This window comes from Pipra filicauda, unplaced genomic scaffold (assembly GCF_003945595.2).
Source record: "Pipra filicauda isolate LSUMZ 115617 unplaced genomic scaffold, ASM394559v2 scaffold29_size4552773_pilon, whole genome shotgun sequence".
Lineage (NCBI taxonomy): Eukaryota > Metazoa > Chordata > Aves > Passeriformes > Pipridae > Pipra > Pipra filicauda.
The window spans coordinates 4,363,896-4,379,758 of record NW_024104420.1 but is presented as its reverse complement, the minus strand read 5'-3'; the positions used below and the strand labels follow the sequence as shown (position 1 = coordinate 4,379,758).

General features: G+C 37.8%; 1 long non-coding RNA gene and 1 pseudogene across 1 annotated transcript; both read left to right on the top strand.

The window, feature by feature from the left end:
- The first annotated feature begins 3,021 nt into the window (after window positions 1-3,021).
- LOC113982242 lies at window positions 3,022-8,908 on the top strand (annotated as a pseudogene).
- Window positions 8,909-11,915: 3,007 nt separating this feature from the next.
- On the top strand, window positions 11,916-15,568 carry LOC113982278. Its single transcript, XR_003538712.2, has 4 exons — window positions 11,916-12,522; window positions 13,327-13,380; window positions 13,675-13,776; window positions 15,038-15,568. It is a non-coding gene; the product is annotated as an uncharacterized LOC113982278 (long non-coding RNA).
- The last annotated feature ends 295 nt before the right edge of the window (window positions 15,569-15,863 follow it).

Here is a 15,863-nt window from a genome sequence, read left to right as displayed (position 1 = left end):
AAGACGTATTCTGTATCTAAAGTTTTCTCCTATGTGCTCCTATCTCTTCATAATCCTCAACTGACAAGAGCAGAAAAATGTGATGTATTGTTTAAAGACAGATAATGAACCTTGTCTCTTCACATTTTACTTCAAATGTCATTTACTTTGTTTACTAGTGTCTTTGTCATTAAATGCCACTTTTTGATCTTTTGAATCAATGTATTTACAATATTTAAGGAAATGAAAAGAGATTAGGCTCTTTACATCAACAGTGCTTCAGCGTGTTCTTACAATGAAAACCTTCCACATTACCTGAATTTCCTGAAATTACCTAAATGTGTTTACTTACTATTTCTGCATTTTTATGGCCTGTTTTGGGTTTCCTTTTTCTTATCTTCAGAAATGTTAATTGAGGGAAATTTGGGAAGTCGGAGAGTAGATTAATTTGCTTTGAGACAAGGACAAGTGAACTAAAATAAAAAGATCCCAAGATATTTAGCAAACAATTTTGCAGAACTGGAAAAGTGCTTCTGAGGAAAGTCTCTTACCGGAGGTTTTGAACTGTCTTTAAAATTGGGAGGCTTTCTCAAATACCTATCTAAAGTTTGCAAATAAATATTTTTCTGAGTCACATCATGTGTTGGACATGGGGAACTTTGGATCATTATGTTCCTCTTTGCAACTTTCTCTGAATTATCAGAATGTTTTAATGGTCAGTTTCCATGTTCCTTGTAGACTAAGCCCATTTCTTCCAGATTTTTTTCTTGGCTGCTGTTTTCCCTACTTCTCCTAACTTTTGTTGCTCTCCTCTGAACTGTCTCTAAATAATGTATTTTTCTAAGTGTGATTTGGAAACAAGATGAAATACTCCAGCTAAAGCTGTGCCAGTACTAAGTTGAGCAGAATATCAGCTGCTGTGTTTTACATATAATATTGTGAAATGAAATTTGCCCTTTTTTTATCACATGCTATCTTGTTTACAGATTTTACAGAATATTCTGAGTTGGAAGGGATCCACAAGGATCACTGAGTCCAACTCTTAAGTGGTCTATATGGAGATCGAACCCATAACCCACAACCTTGGTGTTATGAGCACCATACTCTAACCAACTGTTCACTCATCTTCAGTTTTTCATACATTCCAGATATCTTTCCTGATTCTGCATGTGATTGTTCCCCCATATATGTACTACTTTCCACTTTGCTGTGCACTGTTACCATCTGTTCATTTTCACTTCTGATCACTCTTTTTGGTAATTTTATCTTGACGACATTTCTCTTCTCACTTTGGTTCTGAGAATACCACGTAAGGCTATGTTAAAGCCTATCCAAAGTTAAGGCACGCCACTTCTAGCCCTGCCTGCTGAGACAAGACAATGATGGAGGGGTAAGTAATTTTGACAACTGAATAAAGTAAGGCTTGAATACTGTTCAGCAGTGTTCTCACTCGAGGAGTATCAGGTCCCTTTGTATTTGCTTGGTGTTGACAACCGGTAGGAAGGAAGGGCATACCTGAACAGGCATGAGGTCCTGGCTCCATGGCCTGGATGGGTCAGCCTCCAGGTGCTCCTGAGTTGATACTCTAAGACTCCAAGCCCTGGGACCTGTCAGCTCATGGACTTGGCTAGGAGTTTTACTTTAATATATAGATATATATAGATATACCTCGAGGTAGCATCAGAAGAATAAGCCACAGGCTTGTTCCCAAGAAATTTCCTTAGTAATTTAGGGGAGCAAATAAGGGAACTTGGCCAAAGTTCAAAAGGACACCACACAAGCTAGACAAAAATGTTCCACCATATCACTGACGCAACATATACTATTAATCCACAACATTTAAGTCAAAATCCAATAAATCAACACTTAAATCAAAATCCAATAAATCCACAACACTTAAGGCAAAATCCAACCAATTCCACAATCCATAAATCAAGATCCAATCCCTCCAGCTCCAAGCCACCCTAAGCGTCAAGAAAGGAGCAAAGAAAAAGAAGCAGAGGGAGCAAGAAGAAAGAAGGAGAAAGAGGGAGCTCCACTGAAGCCTTGTAGAAGACCAGCTCTCACAAACCCAACAGCAGGGCCATGACATGGGGCAAACACATGCCTATGGTTTTATCTGCTCTGGTCCCTGTGGCCAACCCCTCCAGGTGGGGTCTCTGACCCACCAGCCACTCTGGGGGTTCCAGGCCTGGGTGAGAGACAGTGTCCTCACTGTCCCTGCCAGTCGGAGGCTGGGTGGGGGGCTCCAGGAACTGTGGTGTGTTGTAGTTTTCCTGGGTTGTTTGTGACAGACAACTACTCTGGGGCTTCCCCATGTGGCTCCAGGGGCTGCCATGAGGGACACGACAGCACCTCACCTCCATGGGGTTTGACTCACTGCTTCCCCCTCTACACACACACACTCACACACACACACACACACACACACTCCCCACAAGGTGGTTCTGAATGAATAATAACTGATCTGGTGTCTAACATACTCCTTAGCCTGCAATCTGCACTACTGGCTTTGAGTACGCCCTTATCAGACAGATTAGATCAAGGCTTTTCAATCCTTTTCAGGTTGCAGTCAAACACTCAAAGGGTGTGCTCACGTGTGCATAATGAATTTAAGACTTGTAACATGGGGTTTCTTTTTTCCAGTAGAGCCAATATGTTGGAAGTAGGACTACTGCTTTAGAGAACCCTGTGGGATCTGGAGCTTAGTCCAAAATCACTTATAATCTCTCTTGCTTAAGTCTTCTCTTCAGCCATTTAGTAGTGTTAGTTGCTTTCATCTGGATTCTGAAAAAATAAAAGATCACACTTTTTAAAAAATAAGAGTTTATTTTCCATGTAAAAATGTGCAGAGAAAAAACCCCCTTCTGTTTCATATCACTTGAGCACGACAGATTGGGAAGGCAGTCTTGCTTTGGATGGTGAGAACTACCAAAATCACATATACAACCATTGAAAAATGTGGTATGAGCAGTCATGGACTCTTAGTTCTGGGCTTTGAAAATGGCTATGGCACATATGGCTTATATGTGCATCAGGAGCATGTCAACATGCATCCTGACAGATGCTGTGGTGGCTCCGGAGGTGGAGCCCTTTGCACCCCTTTGTGGCCAGGAAGAGCAAGAGTGTGCTGGTTAGGGCTGAGGTGCAAGTGGTCACCATTCTTTCCCTTAGTGCCTTCCTGCTGGGACCAGGAGAGGTCCTTTCAGCACCAGGTTCTACTTTTTCCTACTCCCTGTCCTCTCCTGCTGTTATTGTAGCTGTTATCCTGGAGGTGTCTCTCCAAAACTCAAGCCCCTTAGGCAGGCACCTCCTCCCCCTCCCCCTTCGCTTCCTGCATTGTTGTAGAGTAGCTGAGATGGTGCAAGTGTGCAGGTGTATTGAGGTGGCATGGAGCTTGCACAGGGCACGCTCCTGTGCTGCTAACCAACCTGCATTTGTTGATAGCACTACTTTGTTCACTTCTGCAAATTTTCCTTACCCTGGCAGCTTTCCAAACTGCATGTTTTCAGTTAGATAATTTTTCCCTTGTTTCTGTGTAAAATGCTGTGCAAAATGATGATGCCATAGACAAATTCTGATCTTCCAAAAATCTACTTGTCTTTTGAGACAGGGATGTATGTGTGGCATTTATTTACCCTACAGGACCTGCAGATGCAGAAATTCTGTTATAGAGATGACTGGATGAAGTGTACATTCTCAATTTACTTTTAGCCCCCCAAGCTGCAGCATTACTGTTACATGTTGCTTGAATAAAGCTTGAATGACCCTGATTAGACGACAGGAACTCCTTTGTGGAGTTATGGTAGCGCAATTAATTTAAAATAGTTTGGTGGTGACAAAATGCTAGTATGAAAATTTTGTCTTAGAATTACTCCTTGGCCATATGGCAAACATACTGAGCCATGTATTTTTTATTAAAAAAGAAAAAAGAAAGCAAAAAAAAAAGGAAGAAAAAAAATTGTAGTGCTGCTAATGGCTTTTTACTCCCTTCCAAGGGCAAACTGTTCTTACTTTTTCAAATTTCATTGTGATTGTGGCTTTTTGAAAATGTTTGTTTATGGCTGTTTTTTTTTCAAAAACTGTATAGACAGTGTGGAATGTAAAGCTTGATTTCAAGGTATGGTATTTAAATCATACCTCTGAACTAAGTCAGTGTTTGAGTTTTGATGTACTTGAAAGGTGACATTGGTGACAACTTCTAGAAACATTTTCTTTGCCCACATGACAAGAGACTGTAAAGATTTCCTTGATAAGGCAACATAATGTCTGTCCATATGATGATATTATTATTATTATTATTATTATTATTATCTTAATTATGATTAATTTTTATCGGTGCATTGAAAAACTGATTTTTCATCTTAGTGGCTTTCTTCTTATAAATTTTTTGTTTGCTGCTATTTTGTTGTGATAGTTCTCAGTGGCATATTGTCCTTCTCGTGGTAGATGCAGCAACGATGGAAAGAGTCCCAAATGACTTTTCTCTACTCCTTGTTATGCTGAAAGTGGTCTTATGGCTGCAGAGCACAAGATCTGGAAGAGTCTGGTGGGTAGGTGTTGTGTTTGTGTAAAACAAGATACAGTGAATAGAAAGCGGGAATTTCAGGTCAGAAGAAATAAGCAGTGTGAAAACAGTAGTGGGCGGGTAAACTGTCTTTTTGGGTTCCTTAGCACTGCAAGCTTGACTTGTCAATGAAAAATCACAATCCTTGTTCATCACACCCCACCACATGTATAGCAAGCTGATGAGAGGGCATTGTTGCTATGCAGCTTCTGTAAACCTGTCTGAAGACTTATAGATGTGTTAGAATAAAAACAGTGTCAGATTGTGCTTCCCTCAGGAAAATTTTGGAGTCTAGATGACTGAAGACACATCAAGAGGGCTCCCTTGGCAAAGGCATTCATGTTATCAGTAAAGCAGGTTGAAACTGGAGATGCTGCAGCTGGGATGGCCACTGTCTTGATTTATGGACTGGGGAGCAAACTGGAAAATATTCAAAGTTCAAACACACTGCTCTTGCTTGAGCAAACATCATTTTGATAGGGCTGTAACAGATTCCTCTTCTCCGAGCTGCAGACAAGGAGGTGATCTGTGAAACCTGTTAACCTGGGTTATAAATTTCCTCTGCCCAAAGAAAACCCAGCCTCAGTATTCTCAACCTATCTCCATCCTTACCAAACCTGTATTATACTTTGGTCTGTTGATTCCTGGAGGACATCAGGAACAGCAGGTACAGGTTCAGATATGCAGGTGGGCTCTTGTGCACTAGCACTGGCTTCCTACTGTGTAACAAGATCTCTTTCCTAGTTCAAGAAGAATTTGCTAGTTTTCTCCATATTCCTTCACATGCTGAAATCTCTGCTCTGAACTCTGGAAATCCAGAAGAGCTTCCCCAGGCTCCCACTGGAGTCAATAAGGAGAGAGGGCTCACCCTAGGAATCGGGATAAAGTTCATTATGTTTTCACATAAATTTCCCAAAAATTTGATTTTCGAACTGTTCTTTAGGAAAAGAAAGATTAAAGATATTTGTCTTTTCTTTCTAGCCTGGGATGGCAGTGAGTTAACTTTGTATTTATGTATATTTACACATTTAGAAATCTCTAGAAATTGTTGTTGGGCCCAAAATTTTCACAGAAGTTGACTTAAGAGTTCAAAGTAGAACCAGGGTCTGGGTTTGTCTGAAGTTTAGAAATGCATAAGGACTTTTTAAAGCCTTACCCTTCATCCTTGATTATAATTGATTTGGAACTTCACTCAAGGTAAAGAATGAGGGGATGTGTTTAACTACAAAATATTTAACTATAAAACTATTTATGCCAATGGAGTTTAAAAGCAAGCATAGATTGAAGACTTATTGGAGAACCCACTTGGAAGAAAGCCAAGAAGCAGCTATGTACTTTATTTTAAAATCTTACTTTCATTTGGTTTTGGATAATAGACTTCCTAAAAAGAGAGTGACAGCAACATGTTAAGTCAGCACCAGAAGGCCTGCATTTGTTTCTGCAGCGTGATGGAATAAGAGACTCATGAAGTCGGATAAGGAAAGAACTGAATAAAGAATGAGTAAGCAGTTGTAGGAGAGAGAATTTGTTCCCTACTTTCTTTTGTCAAGCTTTTATAGACATGCCCTCATATATAAAATGCTTCTGGAATATTTACTTTAAATGGTCTTGCATTCTGAGTTCAGAACATAGATGTGATGCATTTGAGTTTAATTTTTGCCCTAAATAAAAACTGGGGCCTATGTATAATAGAAGACAACCTAAATAAAAGGAATTAATTATTTTTGCAAACTTTATTACTGTGAGAATAATGTAATATGTACTAAAAGCTGTTGTCATGAAACAGTCATGGTGTCTGCAATATTGATGATCTCAGGATGATGAACAGCAATATTTAACAGGTCAGAAGAGGACAAAAAGGTCTGAAAATTTTAACTTCTAGAATTTGGAAGGTAAATTTAGGAATAAGACAGTTTAGACATATAGAGTTATGCTTCTGGTAAAGAGTAAAATCTGTACAACAGTCTGTCTTTTGTTGCCATACCACAGCTATGGAGATTTTATCTGGACTTCTCTCAACTATATTAATTAAAAAAAAATTTGGAAATTTGAATGCAATCCTATCCAAATGTCACCATACAGCCCCATTTATGGTAATCGGGAAATGCAGATCAAAACAAAAATACCTGTTTATAATTCAGTTCCCCACAGAGTGAAAAACTCAGATTTCTCTACAGGAAGTTTTCAAAAGAGAGGCCAGAATTCAGCTATGAATACAATAACACCTTAAAAACTAGGAAGTGCCAACTGGTGTCAGCCATAAAAATTTTCTGTCTTTCAGGACTAGAACTTCATTCAAACTAACTTTCTTATATATAGAAGGCTTCATAAGTATATAATTTCTTGGATTTTTATTATTAAACTTCTGCTTTCAAATACACTTAAGTTCAACAGCAAAAGTGAGTCCTTGATTTGGGGGTAAGATTTCTGCCAGAAGAATGACATTGTATATATATTTTCATCAAAATCAAGAGTGGACAATAATTTGTCTAGACTTGGAAGCATGAAATGTTCTTCAAGGTTAATTGATTAGCCTATTAAAATTAATTTGCTTCCTTGTTTATAAAGCAACAACCCATTAATGTGCTAAACACTCTCACACAGTCTGCAGTAAAGAGTAGAAAAAAACCCTGAAGTATGATATATGAAGGTCACTTGAACCAGTTTTTCCTAGCTTGTCTTCTACTTTGGTTCTTATATGTGAACTTAAGTTGCTATGTCTGGTTTTTCACACTTTGAATATATTTGCTTTTATTTTATTTTGAAAGTGAAGAGAAAGCTACTATACTGGGACACTGCATGGAACTGGTTCTAGCTACAGTTAAGATAGGCAGTTGCCTGTGGCTGTTGGTTACTTGGGCCAGGCATGGTGCTGATACCTGCTTGATCTGTGCTAGAAGAAGAGAGGAAGAGCAGCCTGTGCTGCCCTAACAGTTGATGTCTGCTTCTGGTTTTGAACTTTGGATGTCAAGGGATGTGTTGACGAATACCTGCATTACTCAAGACACCCCAATTTGTCTTTCTGTCCCGTTGCTGGTAGCAGAAGCTGTTAGTGTTTAATTAAGAGTCTGTTCCCAGGTTTCCTGACCTGGTCTCCTCTTTCCTTTTCATAGTGGGAGGATGTCAGCTCTGGCCCAAGCTTTGGTTTGGCTTGCTATGATTATGAGAGAGAGTAGTCAGCAGGACAGTATTAGTGTTGGGGATGAGATTTAGTCAATGCCAGTTCATTGGGCTAGTTTTTTGGGGAAGATAGTATGTTAGGAGTAGTCATTGTTGGCCAAGGGTGGTGATTAGGAGCCCATGTGTGATAATCTTAGTTCATAGGAATTTGGTGGAGGCCGTGGGGAAGGAGAAGTGTAATCACTGGAAGGACAGTTTTTAACATTGGAGGAGGTTTAGAGTATGTAAGTAATCAGAACTATGGGTTCTGATTCAGGCTTTTATCGTCTTCACAGGAAGACAATAGCGGTATGAGTACAGGTATTAGGGTGGATGACATTGCTTAGTTTTCAATAGGCCATTTGATAGGGTATTAGTTCTCTTCTCAAGCATGACTAAGGCATGATCTACTGGACAATGACACACTACCCAACTAACCCTTCCCACATCGTATCTCTAGTCGACAATAACAATCACAATAAAACTGGGACTAGTGCCATTCCACTTATGATTCCCAGAAATGCTTTAAGGCTCATCCCTAACCACTCGTCAATTACTATCAACAATAATGAAATTTCCCCCAGTGACCATTCTCTTCCTAATGTCTCACTCACTTAACCTAACTCCGCCAGTGCTATAGCCATCACCTCAGCAGCCCTAGAGGGACGAATAGGACTAAAATAAACACAAATTTGAAAAGTCCTAGCCTTCTCATCCATCTTACCAGTTAGGCTGAACAACCATTATCATTGTCTATAAACCCAACCTCACACTACTAACTATCCTCCCTTAATAAGCACCACTCAACACAACCAAGACTCTAAAACTATCACCAAAAATAACCACACGAGCAAAAGCCCCTACATTGTATGCAACCATTTTTCTTCATAACAGGAATTCCCCCACTATTAGTTTTCCTGTCTGAATGACTCTTTATCCAAGAGCTCACTAATCAAGAAATAACCACAGCATTCACAGTCATCACCCTACTATCACTACTAGGATTATTCTTTTACCATTGCCTCAAATAATTATATGCATAACATTATCTACATACATCAACCTATCAAATCAAATTCACCACCTTTGCATCTCAGCTAATGACTGAGAGACCTCTCAATCAGGGGATTTGATTCTTTGTGTAACAGAATATACAGAATTTAACATAAATTGATTATGATTTTATTTCTGAAGTAGAAAAGAGCATAGTTTACTATTCTACTTTAAAAAAGTAAATAAAAGGATCTCTCAGATTCTTCTGCCTTTAAAAGTAACACAGTAGGTACTTCACTTTCCTTTGACTACGGTTTTCAAAAGATTGTAATACTTGCTGCAATATTTTTTAATCCTTCTTTTAAACTATGTCAATTTGGAGGCTGATTGCTGGGTTTTAATCTTTGAGTCTGCCTTCAGATTTTTAAAATTGCTTCATTTCATCATCATATTTAAGCTCTTGTTATGTTATTCGAAGCAGACCTACTTGATCATTAGAATGTGATTCAATAATCTGAAATATATTCTAAAGCTGTTGCAGTAAAAGTGGTACACTATTCAAGTTTAATTTGAAATTACAGAGCATATAAGAGTCTAGTCCATTTTAATATTACAGACACATTCTTCTAGTGAAGAAAGGGCAATTTTTTTTACTCCAGTTAACTTTTGTCTATTTTGTGAAACATTTCTGTTTCTGAAGTTTTATCCTGAGTCTCTCTGTCTCCTTTGCACAGCTCATCTGAGTGTTTTTTCTAAAATGAGGTAGTTGCATCACTGCAATCAACAGGATGGTAGGAAAGTAAATTGTCAGCTCAATAATTATCTAAGAGCTATCAACATATTAAACACAACAGATCTCAAACAAACAAAAAGGGTTTCTGGAATTGGTCAGAACAGTTCTTCTGAAGACCCCCATACTAAAAAGAGAGGACAGGATATTTTGTAAAACAAAGAAAGAAACCAGGGAAGACAGCTGCATTCCAGAAATGAAAAAAAAAAGTCTCCTCAGAAGAAGAGTTAACCTTCTGATCATAACAGGAAGGATTGCCTCAGATGCAGCTTTGTGAGACCTTATCGAGTAGTATTTCAGAGGTGCTGAAAGATTGCATGGGATGACTAGAAGGGAGGGACAACCAGATGAACTTGAAAATTTGACTTGGACAAATTGTTTCCAAATTGTGGAAAGCTCAAGAAAGAAAGAAAACGGAAGTTCTAGAAACAACTGCAGGAAAATTATGGTTTACATCTTTTTTGCAGCAAGAAATCTTATTTTATAGGAATATGGGGACCTCTGCGACATACAAAGGATGGTTTGTGTGATCTGATAATCCTACCATAATAGTAAGGAATTCAGTCCATACATGACTAAAGTGGCCTTTGAACCAACCCTGAAATTCAGTGGGGATAACTGGCAGTTATGGTATCATATCATAATAGTTAAAAAGATTTTCTAGATGTATTTATATAAGAAATATAGGAGAACTGTATAATGAAAAAGTTTAGAAAGATAGTGATGCTGTTTTTAAAGAAAAGACATTATGGTTGACTTTACTAAAAGGTTGTTGGTTGGCTCTTATTCATGTGACACTTAAAAGCATTAGTTAAACTATGTTGAACAAAACAAAAGAAACAAAAACCAACCAAGCAAACAAAAAAAGATAGTGCTGCTGCCTGTATCAAAGGTACTATTATGTGCTATAAAGAATGAAATATGGATGGAAAGCTCTTATCCTATTCATTTGAGAGTAATAAGTTAGTCCTTACACATATATTTGTAATATATACAAACAGCTACTTTCATTAAGATTTGATTTCAACATGCGTGACATCTCAAATAGCCAGAAAATTCTTCAGATTTTCTAAAAATGATAGGGTTGTTTTACTTCCTTAGAACTATTACAGCCAAATTGCAAGTTGGATATATGTAATCGTTAGAGGCAGATGGCAAAATTCCAAAAGTTTGGGTTTCAGTTTTTTTAGGGGCATTTAGATGTAGCAGATATTTCAAATTTGTGTTTGGAATTAAAGAAGTGAATGTTTCCTTCCAAGCTGGTGATCTTGAATTAAATGGAACATTTGCCATCTGTAACAAAGGAAAGATGGGAAGATGCTAAAGATAGACATAAGATCATAGGATTAATTTAGGGTGGAAGAGATCTTGGAATGTTATGTAGTCCATCCTACTTCTTAAAGTGAGACTCATCTCAAAACTGGATCATGTTCCTCAGAGTCTGAGTCAGGTCAGGTTTAGAAATCTCCAAGGCTATGACGACAGTTTTTTTCAGCCTCGTTGAGAAAGGTTTAAGGATCCCAAAATTGGAAATTGAGTTAGGAATCAGGTTCAATATTCAGATAAGATGTACTGACAGAGGCAGCTGAAGGAGTATATGAAAGAGGCTCGTTGCAGTTTGGAAGCTTTTTAATTGGAGATGCTCTGACTTGTGCTTATGAGGCTGAGAAGGAAAGCAGAAGGTGCAAGAATTGATCCATGGTGTTTTCTGTATCTCATAGTCTTAAATCAATGAATTCCATAGTTGTTCACACACTTAGAGAAAAGAGCAGGATTACACCTGTTAACCGACAATAAAAAGCTGATGTTGACAGCTTTTTATTAGGTTTATAATCAAATTACATGTTTCAGAATAGTATGTGGAAGTTCTTTTTAATTTCTCCATTCACAGCTGTTGAAATATAAGGTAGTAAAGATAGCAGTGGTTACAAAAAAGAAAGTAAACACTCTCTGGAAGCTGGAAACCATGAGAAGAGAATGTAAGTTCTGCAGTCCTGAGTGAAATTCTCTTTCTATTGATGCTGGGGTGATATATCTTTCTACCAAGTCACCAAACTGTGTGACAGGAAGGTTTGTTTGGAAAGAGACATATTTTAGAATTGTGAGGGCAGACAGAGGAGAGGGAGTGTGTAGAAAATACCTTCCTTTGCACTGTTCAGGCTGGGAGTAGTTAAGTGATAATGTGTGTTTTTTGGTAATGTGCTTCTCTGTGGCATGGGGCACTGTGTGGTGTGACTGGGAGCACAAGTTGCACAAGTTGGACCAGGCCTTAGGCAGATCTGGGCCTACAAGACTCAGTTCAGTCTAATCTGCATTAAAACTCCATTTTTTGATGCCAAGACAGTGTTACTGAATACCTTCTTTCTAAACCTCTTTGGATGCCAGTGCTCACTTAAGTGTGGTGCTGTGAATTGGCAGGCAGTTTGCTCTGAATTTGCTCAGGATGGCAGGATGAGAGAGCACTGAAAAGTAAGTGATATGTAAACAGTAGGTCATTTGCACCTCTGGTGTATTTGAAGATGCTTGTACGTTCTATTTCCTCACATTTGTGTCAGAGTGCTGCCTGCCTTAGTGTGTGTCATCCATCCCCACGGAGGGCCTGCTGGAGGTTGAAGTTACAGTTACTACTTGGAGGAAGAGAAAATAATATACTTAAGACTGGAAGTACTTATCTGGAATTTATTGTATTATATTACTTATTGTATATTTTAAGGGCTCGAGAAGCTTGGATCAAGTAACATTCTTACAAGATGTTTGTAAATACTTTGGTGTCTTTGAAACTCAGATGGGCTTAGTAAGGAACTATTTGTATTTGAAATCTACAGTACAGAAAGTCTGTTTGTCACATGTTAGCCAAAGCAATGAACTGTAAAGCAACTTCATGTAATGTCAAATAGTCTACCTTAGCAACTGTTCTCTTATTTTTTAATTTTTTTTCACTGACAGAGAGAATAAACGTTCTCCATAGAAGCAAGAATATTGACGGGCTGAAAACTTGTTCCTCGGCCATCCAAAACTGGAAGTCTTTTGTGAGGTTTCTTGTCTTTATTTCTGATGTAGTCTTCACTTTTGTTGGACAGTTTCAAAGCAGCAGTTGTCTGTTCAAAGAAAAACAAGTTATTGTGTCAGCTACCTCAGCTGAACCAATAGGTTCAGTGCAGAACTGAGGCAGATAAAGAGGGGTTCAGTCTGCACAAAGCTCAGTCAATGAGGACAACACAGGTATAATTACATAACAGAATGCAGGATGTTATCAGTATTCAGCACAAGATAAGATCAAAGGGCCCAGAGAAAAACATGTTGACGGGAAATGAAATTTACTTTTTATCTTTCCTTATCAGTACAATAGTGTTGGCATTTGGCCCTATCTTTCCTCAAGGTGAGTGCAACCTGCACTTGTTAGATTTCTTGCAATAAGAATTGTGAACTGGAGAGGTATGTCAGATCTGATATGAAGGCTGGGCATGATAAACATAAACTTAGATGAAACAGTCTAACTTGGTTATGAAAAGTTATTATTATCGAAAATACTAATTCTTATATGAATCTAGAGGACTGGGCTGGCATCTCCTGCATATGAAATAAATCTCAGAGAAACAGCATTCTACTGACTAGACTGAATGGTCTTATTAGTTGTTTCTTAGATGGTTCAAATCTTTGTTTCTCATTGCACAAAAATAACATTTTTTGATATTGTAAAGTCGGGTCCTCAAAAGTTAGCTGGATCAAAGTTACCCTTAGAGATTTCACCATGTTTCTATTTATTCCATAGTCTTGTGTTAAGAGGAAGTATCTAACCCTAGTCTAACCTTCTGTTTGTTTTCTTTTCATTCCTCAGCCCTTTGGCAGGTGAACAAAAAAGGATGTTGCATGCCTCATGAGCAGCTATTAGGTAATTTCTTTTTTTTTTCAGGGTGTATACTTTAATTAATTACTGAATAACATTCAAATGCTGTTTTGAAGACAGTTGATGCAAATCTTCTTTTGAGTATGTGGGTTCACCCTAAAACACCAGTAAATCTCAAAATTCCTGAAAGTTCAGGGGATATTGTCATTCCCATTTTATAAGACTGAGGCACAAAGGCAGTTGAAACTTCAATAATCGAGATGTGCAGTATGGTTTTCAGAGTACTTAACATTATGTAGCAGTTACCGTATAAAAACTACAATTAAATATTGCTTTCAGTTGTAGGTTGGAGTACTTGGTTCTTCTTTAGTTCAAATCTCAAAGAAAGACAACTCTAGAAAATTTAAAGTCTACAGGAAGAGATCAACTACTCAGTAAATGGTTTGTGTACTTGGAATTACTCTGTAAAACTCTATGATGGAGCAGCAGGAAAATTTCTGATCTTCTAATCACTGAAATTCCTAATCTTCTCCTTTTCTAATTAGAATCCCATTTCATAATTTTACATTTAATTTTCTTTATCTCTTTACAGCACGACACTTTTTCTTTCTCACAAGTACTGAATCGGAGAGATTTAGTGCAAAAGTAAAATACAGTCATGCAAATATTTTATGGTTTCTTTCTAATTCATCAGAGTATTTGGAGGACAGAAGGGTTGAGACAACCCAGATAAAGCGAAAATACAGACTATGTAACACTTCTGTAAATTAAGCTGTAAGACCATACGTAGTATGTTTGTAAGTTTAGAAAACTTGTAAATTGTAGCCTGGAGAGAGCAGGGACAACTTGGAAGAGCAGAAGGCAAAGTAGAGGTGATCTGAGAACTATGTGCTCTACATGTATCCCTGATGCTGACACTGTACCACAGGCCGGTCTGTGAATACAAGACAGGGGTACCTGTGTGTATCAATCAGTTATTGAACAATTTAAGGTTTTCTGAGTGACAATGCATGTGTGCCAAGTTGAACAAACATGGCATAACTACATTTTTGTATTACACTGTGATTGGTGCTGATCCCATCCAGTGTAAGTAGGGAATAGCTCCACTAACTTAGAAACATTAAAGTGTTTAGAGGTTTTCTGAGATGTGGGTCAGGCTCTGTGTCTTTATCCTATTTGGAGCTCTTGTTACATTACTCTTAATGTATTTAAGCCTTCAAAAGTTTTTATGAACATCCCTTGACCTACTCCACCATAATATGATGAGCCTCTCTTTTGTAAGGTCTATTTCTGCACAGAATGAAGCTCACTTGTTACTGCTGTGATTTGGGAATTTGTGCTTCTCCCTGTGTACATCAGCATCTGGGACAAGTGTACTAGGCATTGGGGAACCACCTCAGCATTTATCTGTTTAGAAATTTATCACATTCTGTGGCAAATGCACACTTCTATCTTATTAATTATTTACACTTAGATAACTCAATTATTTAGGGAAAGAGTGGTTCAGCTCTTTTAGTGTGTAAATATTAAATATGTTTTTATGTAGCAGCCATTAATTTGGCAATGCAGGAATGTGTACAGTTGTGTTTTGTTTTCTACCTGTGTACCTGTGTTGCTGAGTTGTGTGTTTCTTTTTGCATAAGAGACATATCAGACACTCTGGACCTGGATGTGACTCATAAAAGGCTTTGTTTTATTTCAGACATGGAGAGTACACTGAATACTGATGTTTCTGTACTGCAACCACTGCACTTAAAAAACTCCTGTTGAAGTGAAAAGAATTTTGAATTCAAGTTTTTGTTCTGAGGTCTGCTATTTAGTTGTTCTTTGACTTGTTTGAAGTCAAGAATTTTAAATATTGTCTTGGTTTTGAGATTTATATTCTGTTGCAGATAAACTGATGCTGGACAATGTAGCTGGTTTTGAACAGCCCGACATTTAAAGATATTGCACTTTAGTTCATAACTTAATTTGTAATTAAAACAGGCTTGTTTGTGAAGCCAATTCAAATTATAATTCTGGCTCAGAAATTTTAAGGGTGTTTTGGTGGGACACTGTGACTCAGGTGTATAGTTATAAAAAAGAAAAACAGAAACATAATGAAAAATTTTAGACAAGGTACTGAGTAAAGGATTTTATTTTTGTGTACTGAACAAGATATAACAAAATGTGAAAGCTAGTACTAAAAGCTGTAACATGGAAGTATTAAATAAAGAATGAGTGTTAAATTATATCACACATTAAATGTTTCATTTATCTCATAAGCACAATAATGGTAAGTCCTTTAATTTTTAAGATCCTCAGCTGGAGTTCTTGGCATAGTACTACCGAGAGGCAAAGCCTGAATGAGGTTGGAATACTTTTAAATACCAGCCTCAAAAGAAAGCAAAAACTAAAGACATCTTACTTGTCGGTCTGTCTCAGCAGTTTTTGTTGATCCCAGAATCAAATGACAGAAAATACTCAGGGCCTTATGTACACTACAAAAGTGAGGTACCATGGTTGATGATGTAAGAGAGGAACCTATC